The following is a 16,220-nucleotide window of genomic DNA, read 5'->3' as shown; positions in this document are numbered from 1 at the left end:
ACACTGAACTCATTTACAAAAGGGAAACTTAGGACAGCACAGAGAGCTATGGAGAGATCAATGCTGGGCTATACAAGAAAGGATAGGAAAAGGGCAGATGACATCCGGTCTGTGACGGAGGTTAATCACGTCTTAGAGACAGTAGGTTCCTTGAAAAGGCAGTGGGCTGGCCACGCCGCAAGAAGAAAAGACAACAGTTGGATGAAGCTAGTACTGGAGTGGAGTCTGAGAGAGCACCGGAGGCCTAGAGGAAGACCACAAGACAGATGGGACAAAGACATCAAGAAGATCGCTGGTAACACCTGGCACAGAACTGCCCAAGACCGTCCCACTTGGAGAAGACTGCTGAAAGCCTACCTGAATCGACGAGTCGAAGAGGCCACATCATTTAATGATTGAATTGGCTGATGATGATGATGATTAGTAAATGCTATTCAATAAAAATATGATTTACTTTCTTGTGAATGGAATGGAATGTAAAATACTTCTAAATAATACCAAGCCATATTGTAAAATATGCTAATGAACAGTTTTGTGTTATCACTTATTAATGCACTGGATGTGCTGTGCCTCGTTGCAGTAGCATTAGTCATAGTAGAAGGGTAAAGCTACCTAATCAATAATTTTTATATATAATTTGCTGGTTAGTTATACATACCTGCGGAAAATGCTTATGCAACTTAGGTGTACATGTGTAAAATATAATTATAGCGCTTTTGTAGCATTAGGATTCGTTTTGGTGGATTTAAGAATATTTAAATTAAAATACAACAATGGTACCTAAGTTGGTGATAAGTGTATCTAATTTGATGATACAGATTCTTAATTTGGTGATACATTAACATAGCTTTTAAATACGATGAAATTATTTATATATCTTTCAATCTTTTTTTACACATTCAAAAAGAACTCACGGAACTAAGGTGGTTAGCAAAAATTACATATTTGTATTAAAAATAACCTTTATAAATATAAATTCAGTTCAAATACCATGTAAATTGTTCAGGTTCAAAGTTACAGTGATTAAAAAAGAACTGAATGTCATTAATTGAACAGCACATTTTAAAAGACAATTTCTTTCTGTCTAAACAATACCACCTCACTCATAGGCGAAACTGCAGAAATCCCAAATGTAAGTATGTCCAGCAGCAGATTCGCTTTTGCAGATTTCATAATAGGCAATGTGGCAGAATTTAGCATTGTACCCATTTCTTCCCACTTTTTCTCTTTCGTCCGTTGAATATTGGCCTCCACATGTGCCACAAGTTCAGTGGTCATCACTGGAAATGTTTTTTTTTAACATTTATACCTTTTTCTTTTCTAGTTCCTGAAGCTGAATCCGGAGTGTGCTTCCTTTTCCTTCCACAGTACGTGGACTATTTAGTGCCAGAGCTAGAGATACATACCACCTGTGAACCTAGCCTTTGCGTCAACAGTCATTGCTCTTATGGTCTCCCTTCTATATTACCTGACGGTGTTCTTAGGATACTATTAACCTGAGATAATGAAGTTGCTGGAATATGTGCATTACAATAGCCGGCCGCGGTGGTCTCGCGGTTCTAGGCGCTCAGTCTGGAACCGCGCGACTGCTACGGTCGCAGGTTCGAATCCTGCCTCGGGCATGGATGTGTGTAATGTCCTTAGGTTAGTTAGGTTTAAGTAGTTCTAAGTTCTAGGGGACTTATGACCACAGATGTTGAGTCCAATAGTGCTCAGAGCCATTTGAACCATTTTTTTGGCATTACAATAGCATCTTTCTTCGAACTTTCATTTGACGATCTGCTGGCATAACGAACTGCTAAGCCCCCCTTTTGGATCAGGACGCTCAGTGAGTTTGGATGGAGCCAGCTTTACTTGGATAATGCCACTTCGATCCAAAGGTATTATTGCACAAGACTTGAAGGCGCTGTTTATGTTTTTCTCCGACAAAGCTTTTGAAATGGGCATCCTCGAGATAATGTGGAAGTTTCTTTTATTTGGTTTCTCTATAAGGTTTTTTGCCAAATAATCATGCAGTCCATCTCTTCAAGCACTCTTAAGTGCCTTGTGAATGCCAACATCCAGAGGCCGGAGCGCTTTTATAGTCTGAGAAGCGATTATAAGTAAATAGAGATAATTTTGAATAGCACGCTCAAGCACTTATGGAAAAATATGTATTCCATTCGAATCCATCAGTAACAGCGCAGGCCTTGCTCTATAAGATTCAAGAAAAAATTGAACCCGTTCTGAAGATAGTTCTTTAGTAATCCACTCCTTTTCATACAGACGTATGTGGGTGTTCTGTGGACAGACCATCTTGTAATCTTCCTTACACCAAGAAACTTTGAAAATTACAAATGAGAGTATCCAACTGACAAAACAGCCTACAAAGGCACAGTGTTTCACAGTTGTTCTGGGTAGGTTCGTCTACATACGAACTTCTTCCCAGTCTTAGTTACAATGTTATTGAGCCGGACGACAAACATCAAGCCGGTTTCCTCAACATCCCGCAAATGACCTTCCAACTCAACTTGCTTAGAGGAGACTAGCCTAGTTTCTTTATGGCATCTGAAAGTTTGTCAAAATAATTTTCGACCATAATAGGATTAGCCACTAAAGCCCGGTATGTAGATAACTTTTCCGGAATTCCCAATGTCAGCCCATATCGACGTTTATAACTGAACCACTATTTCTTAATTGCAGTTTGGTTTCCAATATTTAAAAAATTCTCACGATGCATTGCACCTGCCAGTTTACACGCATCAATCTCACTTATTTGGCAGTAAGCCAGAATCCCATCTCTTACATTATATGTACTTCAATGATTTCTGTTCCAATTCTGACTAATTTCTTGAAACTCAAACCCCCCCCCCCCCCCCCCCCTAGTATCGTGATTTACTGTCAGGAATCTTTCTAAAAGGCTCCAAGGCACTTCCTTGTCTTTTGCGGCCTAGTAAACGTTAATATGATTTTGATGAAGCATTCTTCCCGTCCCTATAACTGCTCCAGAGCAATAGATACGATAGATTCTGTTTCCTTCCGGCGATACCGCGTTTTTACGTTTACTATCCCTCGTTTCCACCTTAAAGTAAAAGATAAAATAAATCAGTCATCCCTAAGTTGGTTATAGACTGCAAGAAAATATTTTTAATAAAAAAAATCCTAGTTTTATGCACGTATTAACATATGACAGCTTGGAAACTGTAGATAATGATTATGATTTTTTGAATTTATGCCCGTACGATCACTTCATAAACAAGCTTAGAAGCCCTTTTTTCGTGAAATTGCTAGGTCGTTATATGTATATACCACCAAAAAAAGTTTTGCATCACCTCGGTTCGGAGAGTTCCTGAACCTGTACAGAAAACTGGAATACAGATCAACATAAACGTCATTTCCGTCCTTTTTATTGCTCATGAAAACCACACATTGCATGCTGTACCACAATACGGCGAGATCTTCAGAGGTGGTGGTCCAGACTGATGTACACACCGGTACCTCTAATAACCAGTAGAACGTCCCCTTGCATTGATGCATGCCTATATTCGTCGTGGCATATTATCCACAAGTTCATTAAGGCACTGTTGGTCCAGATTGTCCCACTCCTCAACGACGATTCGCCATACATCCCTCAGAGTGGTTGGTGGGTCACGTCGTCCATAAATAGCTCTTTTCAGTCTATCCCAGTCATGTTCGATATGGTTCATGTCTGTAGAACATGTTGGCCACTCTAGTCGAGCGATTTCGTTATCCTGAGGGAAGTCATTCGATGTATACGATGGCGCCGCGATATTTCGTCCATGAAGACGAATTCCTCACCAGTATGCTGCCGATATGGTTGCACTATCGGTCGGAGGATGTCATTCACGTATCTTACAGCGGTTACGGCACCTTCCATGACCACCCATGGCGTACGTCTGGCCCACATAATGCCATCCCAAAACAACAGGGAACTTTTACCATGCTACACTTGCTGGACAGTGTGTCTAAGGCGTTCAGCCTGACGGGGTTGCCTCCAAACACGTCTCCGGCGGTTGTCTGGTTCAAGGCATATGCGACACACATGAGTGAAGAGAACATAATGCCAATCCTGAACGGTCCATTCGGCATGTCATTAGGCCCATCTGTAAAGCGCTGCAAGATGTCGTGGTTGCAAAGATGGACCTCGCTATGGGCGTCGGAAGTGAAGTGGCGTATCATGCAGCCTATTGCGCACAGTTTCAGTCGTAACACGACCTCCTGCGGCTGCACGAAAAGCATTATTCGACATGGTGGCGTTGCTGTCAAGGTTCCTCAGAGCCATAATCCGTAGGAAACGGTCATCCACTGCAGTAGTAGCTCTTGAGCGACGCAAGTCATCGACGGTTCTTGCCTTTTAGTATCTCCTCCATGTCCGAACAACATCGCTTTGATTCACTCCGAGACACCTGGACACTTCCGTGGTTGAGAGCCCTTCCTGACACAAAGTCACAATACGGACGCAATCTAACCGCGGAATTGATCATCTAGGTATGGTTGAACTACAGACAACACTAGCCATGTACCTCCTGCCTGATGAAATGACTGGAACTGATCGGCTGTCGAACCCCCTCCGTCTAATAGGCACTGCTCATGCATGGTTGTTTACGTCTTTGGGAGGGTTTAGTAACATATATGAACAGTAGAAGGGACTGTGTATGTGATACAATATCCACAGTCAACGTTTATCTTCAGGAGTTCTGGGAACTGGGGTGATGGAGAAAATTTTTTGATGTGTGTGTATATACAGGGTGTTACAAAAAGGTATGGCCAAACTTTCAGGAAACATTCCTCACACACAAATAAAGAAAAGATGTTATGGGGACATGTGTCCGGATATGCTTAATTTCCATGTTAGAGCTCATTTTAGTTTCGTCAGTATGTACTGCACTTCCTCGATTCACTGCCAGTTGAGCCAATTGAAGGAAGGTAATGTTGACTTCGGTGCTTGTGTTCACATGCGACTCACTGCTCTACAGTACTAGCATCAAGCACATCAGTACGTAGCATCAACAGGTTAGTGTTCGTCACGAACGTGGTTTTGCAGTCAGTGCAATGTTTACAAATGCAGAGTTGGCAGATGCCCATTTGATGTATGGATTAGCACGAGGTAATAGCCGTGGCGCGGTACGTTTCTATCGAGACAGATTTCCAGAACGAAGGTGTCCCGACAGGAAGACGTTCGCAGCAATTGATCGGCGTCTTAGGGAGCACGTAACATTCCAGCCTATGACTCGAGACTGGGGAAGACCTGGAACGACGAGGACACCTGCAATGGACGAGGCAATTCTTCGTGCAGTTGACGGTAACCCTAATGTCAGCGTCAGAGAAGTTGCTGCTGTACAAGGTAACGTTGACCACGTCACTGTATGGAGAGTGCTACGGGAGAACCAGTTGTTTCCGTACCGTGTACAGCGTGTGCAGGCACTATCAGCAGCTGATTGTCCTCCACGGGTACACTTCTGCTAATGGTTCATCCCACAATGTGTCAATCCTCATTTCAGTGCAAATGTTCTCTTTAAGGATGAGGCTTCATTCCAACGTGATCAAATTGTAAAGTTTCACAATCAACATGTGTGGGCTGACAAGAATCCGCACGCAATTGTGCAATCACGTCGTCAACACAGATTTTCTGTGAACGTTTGGGCAGGCATTGTTGGTGATGTCTTGATTGGGCCCATGTTCTTCCACCTACGCTCAATGGAGCACGTTATCATGAGTTCATACGAGATACTCTACCTGTGCTGCTAGAACATGTGCCTTTACAAGTACGACACAATATGTGGTTCATGCTCGATGGAGCTCCTGCACATTTCAGTCGAAGTGTTCGTACGATTCTCAACGACAGATTCGGTGACCCATGGATTGGTAGAGGCGGACCAATTCCATGGCCTCCGCGCTCTCCTCACCTCAACCCTCTTGACTTTCATTTATGGGGGCATTTGAAAGCTCTTGTCTACGCAACCCCGGTAACAAATGTAAAGACTCTTCGTGCTCGTATTGTGGACTGCTGTGATACAATACGCCATTCTCCAGGGCTGCATCAGCGCATCAGGGATTCCATGCGACGGAGGGTGGATGCATGTATCCTCGCTAACGGAGGACATTTTGAACATTTCCTGTAATAAAGTGTTTGAAGTCACGCTGGTACGTTCTGTTGCTGTGTGTTTCCTTTCCATGATTAATGTGATTTGAAGAGAAGTAATAAAATGAGCTCTAACATGGAAAGTAAGCGTTTCCGGACACATGATCACATAACTTATTTTATTTCTCTGTGTGTGAGGAATGTTTCCTGAAAGTTTGGCCGTACCTTTTTGTAACACCCTGTATATTATGCGGTTTCTGTAAGATTTTGAGGAGAGAATGCACTTGACCGATTCTCTTTACATCAACATGTACTTAAGATATAATATAAAGCACCAGTTTAGTCCCAGACAAAGTAAAATTGTTACTGCGATAACTGTACGGTGCCGTTTCACATCTGCTACAATACTACAACAATGATAAAGCAGTGGTACTGTGTTGGCAGCACACACAAGACATTCTGCGCTATCCATGATGGGTGTCTCGAAGTATTTGGCCACTATTAAGTTCACGATAGACGAAATGCAATGTATCCTAAAGTCCAGTGTATCACCAGATACGGTTTCCTCTCGCTAGTTGTAGTAGTGTTACGAAGAAGAGGCGGAGGAGGCAGTCAATACAGGAAGCTCAGTATATGAATGACGTATATATTAATAAGATTGATTGTATTCTTAATGAAATCTACAGCATTATTTCAGGAAGAAATAGCCCTCTCAAAAAAAAAAAAAAAAAAAAAAAAAAAAAAAAAAAAAAAAAAAAAACTGTCTAAAAATTGATAATTTGTAGCAATGTAAAATCCGCCCAGAAGAACTGAGGAGAAAGAATATTTCATGAGATTACTCATAATGTTTTGAAAGGCATTGAAGAAAATAGAGGAGTTGAAACGCAAATTGGCCGAGCGCTTCAGTCCGTAACCGGGCTGCTGATACGGTCGCAGGTTCGAATCCTGCCTCGGGAATGGATGTGAGCGATGTCCTTAGGTTACATAGGTTTAATTAGTTCTAAGTCTAGGGGCTTATGACCTGAGATGTCAAGTCCCATAGTGCTCCGAGCCATTTGAACCATTTTGAAAGGCAAATGGCTTCTTATTCTCATTATCAGTTAGAAGAGTTTATTTTATATACCACCAATTAAACAATATGAAAGCCCACAGAGTCACTATACTTTAAGTGAATCAGAAATAGAAGATTTATTAATGAATTATGGAGAAGAGAGGGGAAAGAAAAAAGGAGAAGAATGTTAAAAAATAAATGTAAGTGAAAGAATGTTAGAATATATTAATCACAGTGAAGATAAAGTTTTTGGATTGAGACCTGTTAGTTCATTTAAATTCGTTGGTAAATTACTAGTAAAATTTGATGGAGATAAATTACCTATTAGTGATAGGACATATGAAGGTACAGACGAATTAATGAATCTTTTAACTAAAAAACAGAAAACTATGGAAGACATGAATACATTATTTACAGGTACTGATTTATCAAATTATGCATATATATTATACAATTCAGGAGCATTATATTCTGATAATAATCCAAATAAAATAAAATCGAGCAGAGGAAATAAATACAAATGTTTGACAAAGGAAATTGTTGACGACTTTTTTCCAGCACCGAGACAAAAAAAATTAGATGATTCATTACACAGTCAAGGAGAAAAAGTTGGTGAAGGGTTAGTAAAAAAATATTCAGAAAACCCAATCGAATACGTCTAGATTTGCATCAGCTGAGATCTTCATAGGGGAGAGAAAACTGAAGATTGTAACAGACTTCAAGTACATAGGTGTCACAACACAAAGAACTGCAAAATGTAACAAGAGAAAGCAATGCACGCAATAATGGTAGTCCATGAAATACAATCTACATCTACATCTACATTTATACTCCGCAAGCCACCCAACGGTGTGTGGCGGAGGGCACTTTACGTGACACTGTCATTACCTCCCTTTCCTGTTCCACTCGCGTATGGTTCGCGGGAAGAGCGACTGCCGGAAAGCCTCCGTGCGCTCTCGAATCTCTCTAATTTTACTTTCGTGATCTCCTCAGGAGGTATAAGTAGGGGGAAGCAATATATTCGATACCTCATCCAGAAACGCACCCTCTCTAAACCTGGACAGCAAGCTACACAGCGATGCAGAACGCCTCTCTTGCAGAGTCTGCCACTTGAGTTTGCTAAACGTCTCCGTGACGCTATCACGTTTTCCAAATAACCCTGTGACGAAACGCACCGCTCTTCTTTGGATCTTCTCTATCTCCTCTGTCAACCCGACCTGGTACGGATCCCACACTGATGAGCAATACTCAAGTATAGATCGAAAGAGTGTTTTGTAAGCCATCTCCTTTTTTGATGGACTACATTTTCTAAGGACTCTCCCAATGAATCTCAACATGGCACCCGCATTACCAACAATTAATTTTATATGATCATTTCACTTCAAAACTTTCCGTACGCATACTCCCAGATATTTTACAGAAGTAACTGCTACCAGTGTTTGTTCCGCTATCATATAATCATACAATAAAGATCCTTTTTGTATGTATTCGCAATACATTACATTTGTCTATGTTAAGGGTCAGTTGCCACTCCCTGCACCAAGTGCCTATCCGGTGCAGATCTTCCTGCATTTCGCTGCAATTTTCTAATGCTGCAACTTCTCTGTATACTACAGCATCATCCGTGAAAAGCCACATGGAACTTCCAACACTATCTACTAGCTGCTGTGGTCTTCAGTCCTGAGACTGGTTTGATGCAGCTCTCCATGCTACTCTATCCTGCACAAGCTTCTTCATCTCCCAGTATTTATTGCAACCTACATCCTTCTGAATCTGCGTAGTGTAGTCATCTCTTGGTCTCCCTCTACGATTTTTACCCTCCACGCTGCCCTAGGTCATTTATATATATATATATATATTGTGGAAAGCATGGGTCCATAACACTCCCCTGTGGCGCGCCAGAGGTTATTTTACTTCTATAGACGTCTCTCCATTGAGAACAACATGCTGTGTTCTGTTTGCTAAAAATTCTTCAATCCTGCCACACAGCTGGTCTGATATTCCGTAGGCTCTTACTTTGTTTATCAGGCGACAGTGCGGAAGTGTATCGAACGCCTTCCGGAAGTCAAGGAAAATAGCATCTACCTGGGAGCCTGTATCTAATATTTTCTGCGTCTCATGATCAAATGAAGCGAGTTGGGTCCCACACTATCGCTGTTTCCGGATTCCATGTTGATTCCTACAGAGTAGATTCTGGGTTTCCAGAAATGACGTGATACGCTAGCAAAAAACATGTTCTAAAATTCTACAAGAGATCGATGTCAGAGATATAGGCCTATAGTATTACTCATCTGCTCGACGACCCTTCTTGAAAACTGGGACTACCTGTGCTCTTTTCCAATTATTTGGAACCTTCCGTTCCTCTAGAGACTTGCGGTACACGGCTGTTAGAAGGGGGGGGGCAAGTTTTTTCACGTACTCTGTGTAGAATCGAATTGGTATCCCGTCAGGTCCAGTGGACTTCCCTCTGTCGAGTGATTTCATTTGCTTATCTGTTCCTTGGACACTTATTTCGATGTCAGCCACTTTTCGTTCACACGATGGTGCACCTGTTCATAATACACGGCCTGTAGCGGAGAGGTTACACGACAATAACATCCCTGTAATGGACTGGCCTGCACACAGTCCTGACCTGAATCCTATAGAACACGTCTGGGATGTTATGGAACGCTGACTTTATGCCAGGCCTCACCGACCGACATCGAAGCCTGCGATTGTGGAAGCTGTCATCGAGGCTAAGTGTGGGCCAGCGCCATATTGAATTCCAACTTTACCGATGGAGGGCGCGACGAACTTGTAAGTAATTTTCAGCCAGGTGTTCGGGTACTTTTGATCACAGTGTAATATTATGGTTTGTTTTTGTGCTAATGGAATCGGATATTTGATATGCTGTAAAGCCCATTGCAGCCTTGAGTTATAAACATCTCTGGTGTGTTCTTCCCACATCAAGAAGCACTTGTTAACATATGATGGTTATTGTGGAGACTCTAGTCTGACAATTCTATGTTTTGTCTATAAAATCATGATTCTTTAATACAGTTTCGAAGATGCTCAGATCACAGTGCAATCATAGCCATATAAATATTCCACTTATCTAGGCATTATCTGTCTCAATATAGAATATTGATGAGTTATGTCTCGGTAAAAAAAAAAAAAAAAGAAAAAGACAGCTGCATCCTTTGGTTGCATATAATTTTACAGCATAACTTCACCTTGGAGTTCCTATCTACATATCTTTAATTTAATGTATACTACGTAGAATATCCAAAACGACTACTTGTCTTATTTGTCTCACGACCTGTTTATGATATAAAGTAATGTACATGTAGTAAACACCCTCGAATTTATCATTTTTCTCCAAGCATGCCAATATGAAACCACGATCCAGAAGTATTTAGAGTAAACTGAGATATCCCGCTTCCTCCATTTGTATCCAGATAATTTCCATATTCTGTGTATGTGTAAATTGATATGCAATGATTAATAAAGATTTTTGTACAACATATTTTTTTCTCATTTACCACCGTATCAGGCACGATATCTACAAAGAGCTTGCAGGAGCACTTCCTCCTTTTCTTCTTTCAAATATTTATCAAGAAAAACTGCTGTGAACAAACACTATGCTAACTGTCAAAGTTGGCTGCACTAAAATACATGGACTGGTGGAGATCGTTACAGTGTTTAGTAGCTATCTTCAATATAACTTTACGCTTAATGATTCCTACAAAAATATCACTTCATAACCCTGCACACCCCCCCCCCCCCCCCATCAACTAAGGACAACACCCAGTCTCATTTTCTTGTTTGTTAATAACACTGAATACCGATCAACTGTAGCTGTTAAAACTTCGTAGATAATCTAGATATCAAAGATGTACGTAACAGAATGTTCGATGAACTGTCTGTCCAATTTTAAACACCTAGCTCAGTAGCACTATTTTTTGTATGTGCTGCTCACCTCACGTGCACGGCTCATTACCCTGAAGAAGACAGACGAATCACTCTGCTAAATCCTCATCAAAGTGGATCCGTGCGACGGTAAGTTCTCATTTGAGCTTAGAAATGGGTATGCTAAATGCGACCAACAACATTAACGACTTCAGTGAAGTTGTGGCTGTTTGTAACAGACAGAAATAACCCCTCCCTTCCTTCCTAGATTAGACTAAGCAATTGATAAGCAGTAGTCAAGATAATCTACAAAAATACGAAACGAATTGTTTAGAAGTTAAGACAAAACATATCGAGGAGACGAATTATTGGAACTTAATAGAGGAAGATGAAATGGGACATATGACACTGCGTGAAGAATTTGAGAGAGCACTGGAAGACCGAAGACATAACTCTTCCATCTGCTGAGCAAGATGTATGAGACAGGCGAAATACTCTCAGACTTCAATAAGAATATAATAATTTCAAATCCAAAGAAAGCAGGTGTTTACAGTTATGAAAATTACCGAACTATCAGTTTAATAAGTCATGGATGAAAAATACTAACCCGAATTCTTTACAGACGAATGGAAAAACTGAAAGAAACCGATCTCGGGGAAGATCAATTTGGATCCCGAAGAAATGCTGAAACATGCGAGGCGATACTGACCGTACGACTTATTTTATAATGTAGGTTATGGGAAGGTGAACCTAGGTTTCTAGCATTTGTAGACTTAAAGGAAGCTTTTGACAATGTTGACTGGAATATTATCTTTCAAATTCTGAAGGTGGCAGGGAGAAAATACAGGAACCGAAAGGCTATTTACAGTTTGTACAGAAACCAGATGGCTGTTGTAAGAGTCGAGAGGCACGAAAGACAAGCAGTGGTTGACGAGGGAGTGAGACACGGTTAATGTAACCTAACCCCGATGTTGTTCAATCCGTATATTGAGCAAGCAGTGAAGGAAACCAAAGAAAAATTTGGAGCAGAAATAAGAATTTTTGAGATTTGGAGACGACATTGTAATGGTACAGAGAGAGCAAAGGACCTGGAAGAGCAGTTGAACGGAATGCCCAATGTCTTGGAAGGGGGATATAAGATGAATATCAACAAAAGCAAGACTAGGATGATGGAATGTAGGAGAATTAGATCAGGTGACCGTGAGGGAATTAGATTAGGGAATGAGACACTTACAGTAGTAGATCACTTTTGCTGTTTGGGGAGCAAAATAACTGATGATGGTCGAAATAGAGAGGATATAAAATGTAGTCTGGCAATGGCAAGGAAAGCATTTGTGAAGAAGAGAAGCTTATTAACATCGGGTATAGATTTAAGTGTCAGGAAGCCGTTTCTGAAAGTATTTGTATGGAGTGTAGCCATGTATGGAAGTGAAACGTGAACGATAAATAGTTTAGACAAGAAGAGAATAGAAGCTTTCGAAATGTGGTGCTACAGAAGAATGCTGAATATTAGATGGGTACATCACCTAACTAATGAAAAGGTACTGAATAGAATTGGGGAGAAGAGGAGTTTGTGGCACAACTTGACTAGTAAAAGGGATCGATTGATGGGACACGTTCTGAGGCACCAAGGGATCACCAATATGGTATTGGAGGGAAGTGTGGAGGGTAAAAATCGTAGAGGGAGACCAAGAGGTGAATACACTAACCTGATTCAGAAGGATGTAGGCTTCAGTAGTTACTCGGTGAAGAATAGGCTTGCACAGAATAGAGTACCGTGGAGAGCTGCATCAAACAAGTCTCTGAATTCAGGATCACAGCGGCAAGCCATATTTAGTTTGTTATATATATAGTGTCTAGTGAGTCATCATGATGTTCTTTCCCTCGTAGTGATTGTGAGTGTATGATCACAATTATATGACTTCAATTCATTGTCTGTGAAAGACCATTTAGTTAAATGCAATGTCTTGTACCCGTTAAATTTAGTTGCAGTGAAAGTTTCTTTGTCATGATACATTACATCAGCCGAGAAGAGAGTTGGCTTCTAGGCAGACAAGAAGGAGGAAGAAAACTTTTTCCTCACTGATGTTCACTAAATGCAGTATCAGGTTCACTTTCTCTATGAAGTTTGAGGTAACTGGTATCCAGACACAAGTAGCAAATAGCGATTGAAGACAGTGGAGATTTCATTGAATTCGCGAGCTGCTTAGCGCTGAGTTTGAAAACAACTGCGTATTCAGGAGAAGGAAAATTCAAATACCCGTCCCGATTTATATTTTCTGTGGTACCTTTGAATTACCTCCAATTACTGCGAGGCAATTCAACAAAGCTGTGATCGATTCCTTCGAGTGATTAACGAGTAAAATGTAAAACCTAAATAAAGATGGACAGACAATTGTTTTGAGAATTTGCTGAATGAAGAAAATGTAAGAGTGAAAACTGAGGAAGGAGGGCCAAACGAAGGATTAACGATGGATATAAGTAGAGATGAAGTCGAACGGGCAGTTGAAAAGATGAAAAATCTGAAGGCAGTTGGTCCAGACCAGATCTCCGTTGAGGTATGGTAGTGTCTCGGTAAAAAATGAATTGAGCTCATTTGGGATTTAATGCAGAAGATTTGGCGGCAGGAGGAGTGCCAGACGAGAGGAGAACTAGTGTACGAATCCCAATATTTAAGGAGAAAGGTGATGTGCAGGACTGCAATAACTATAGAGGCACACACAATGAAAATTTGGGAAGAGTTATAGAAGTAAGATTACGCAAGGATACAATGGTGTGTGAAGAACAGATTGGGTTCATGCCTGGAAGAGGAACGACTGATGCAATACATGCTTTAAGGCGGATAGTGGAGAGACACGGGGAGCTACAAGCCGATCTACATATGGCTTTCATTGATTTGGAGAAAGCATATGACAGAGTCCCAAGGGAAGAAATATGGAGAAGCATGAGAGAGCAGTGCGTGCCAGAGAAGTATGTGAGGTTAATGAAGGAAATGTACAGAGGAGCAATGACACGGGTGAGAAGTAGTGTGGGCAGGACAAAGGAGTTGCCAGTTTAAAAAAAAAAATGTAAATGTCGTGTGACTAGGGCCTCCCGTCGGGTAGACCGTTCGTCGGGTGCAAGTCTTTCGATCTGATGCCACTTCGGCGACTTGCGCCTCGATGGGGATGAAATGATTAGGACACCTCAACATCCAGCCGGGAGTCGAACTCGGGCCCTTAGGATTGACGTTCTGTCGCTCGGACCACTCAGCTACCGGGGGCGGACACATTAGGGTTACATCAAGGGTCTGCGCTTAGTCCCTACCTCTTTGACCTGATTATGGATGTGCTGGTGAAAGATGTGAAGAAGGAAGCGCCGTGGAATATGATGTTTGCGGATGATGTGGTTCTTTGTGAGCAGAGCATCGACAGACTTGAGGAAAAGCTGAAGGATTGGAGGAAGGCACTAGAAGAAAGAGGGATGAAAATTAGCGGGACAAAGTCAGAATATTTAGCACTGAAGGATGTGCAGATGAGGTCTTGCAAGATCCGGGATGATGAGCTGAAATCGGTCTGCAAATTTAAATACCTGGGGCCGTACATACAGAGGGAAGGAGGACTGGAAAGCGAGATACAGTACCGAATAAATTGCGGTTGGAACAACTGGAGGAAAGTGAGTGGAGGGTTGTGTGACAAGAAGGTGAGCATAGGGTTGAAAGGAAAAGTGTACAAGTCGGTGGTAAGGCCTGCTATGATATACGGGGCAGAGACATGGCCAATCAAAGTAGCCCAGGAAAGGAAGATGGAAGTGGAGGAAACTAGGATGCTGAGGTGGTTGTATGGAGTAACAAGGAAGGACAAAATTAGAAATAAATTTGTTAGAGGAGCTGTGAAGGTGGGATCCATGGGGAAAAAGATGCAAGAGAGCAGACTAAGGTGGTACGGACACTTACAGAGAAAAGGGGAAGAGTACATCGGAAACAGAGTTGAGGATATAAAGATTGAAGGAGCGAGAAGGAGAGGAAGACCGAAGATGAGGTGGAAGGAGAAGATATCCAGGGACCTAAGGGAGAAATGATGGAAGAAGGAAGAGGCAATGGGTAGAGTACTATGGAGGAGAAGGATCCAGAAGAGCAACGCCGACCCTACGTGGGACAAGGCGACGATAAAGAAAAAGAAAGAGGAAGAAGGACGGACAGACAAGTATACTTGCTGCTCTCTACTACACGTCCAGTGCCTTAACTAGTGCACCATCTCTATCGGTTTCGCGAACTCAAATTATAGCGATAGTTCTTCCGTTAGGGATGTAAGGAATTGTAGATCTACATACACAGGGCAGACATGTAGACGGATCTGAGCACACAACATGTGGAATAGAAAACTTTGTTCAGAAATGTACCGTTTCCCTTCCACTATCATTCCAAACCATGCGTTTAAATTGTCCACTTATGTTCATGGAAAGAGCGATGTCTCGGACTTGTCTACTTCTACCTTGTTGCATACCGTAACAGGCAAATCTTAGACACTGCTCTTTTTCTCAGAAAAAGTGTAGTCGCTAAAGAGATTGCCGAAACCAACAGCTCAGTGCTTGAATGTCAATATCTTCCTGTTACTCGGGATGGAACCGCAATGTCAAGCTTCGACGGTGTAAGGTTCATACTAGGTTTGAAAACGGGCTGCCTGTGAAAGTGAGAGCTAATATGCCATGAATTAATAAACTGACGTCTCATATACAATGTTTAGACGCATTAAACAAATTAGTAACGCTACTGCACAAATGCTACAAAATATTACGGAGACGGAGAACATCTACTTCGAGCAACTATTTTAGTGGTCAGGAAAAGAAAATTGAATTTATGTGAATCTGTGTAAACGTAGAAAATCCAACCAAGCATAAAAGGATGTAATGCAACGTGGCTTTTAGCGCCTTGCAATGCTGTGGGCATGTGGACCCAGACTGTTAGAACAAATTCAAGGTATCGACTAAACACACTGCGGCTCTGCCTACTGGAGCAATGCCGACACTTACCTTTTACGGTGATAAATCTTGCAAGGAACGTGAAGTGTACTACTCACCGTAATTGATGTTAGTTTTGATGTTAATTGTAGTAAGAAATCTAAAGAATGTTACCCACTGTTGAAGGCTAGTAGCGCGTTTCACATTGAGTGATCGTATGCTGACTGTTGAGTGCAAGTCGGCACAAACTCATCTCTCTTG

Source organism: Schistocerca gregaria, chromosome X, assembly GCF_023897955.1.
Source record: "Schistocerca gregaria isolate iqSchGreg1 chromosome X, iqSchGreg1.2, whole genome shotgun sequence".
Lineage (NCBI taxonomy): Eukaryota > Metazoa > Arthropoda > Insecta > Orthoptera > Acrididae > Schistocerca > Schistocerca gregaria.
This window is presented reverse-complemented; position numbering follows the sequence as displayed.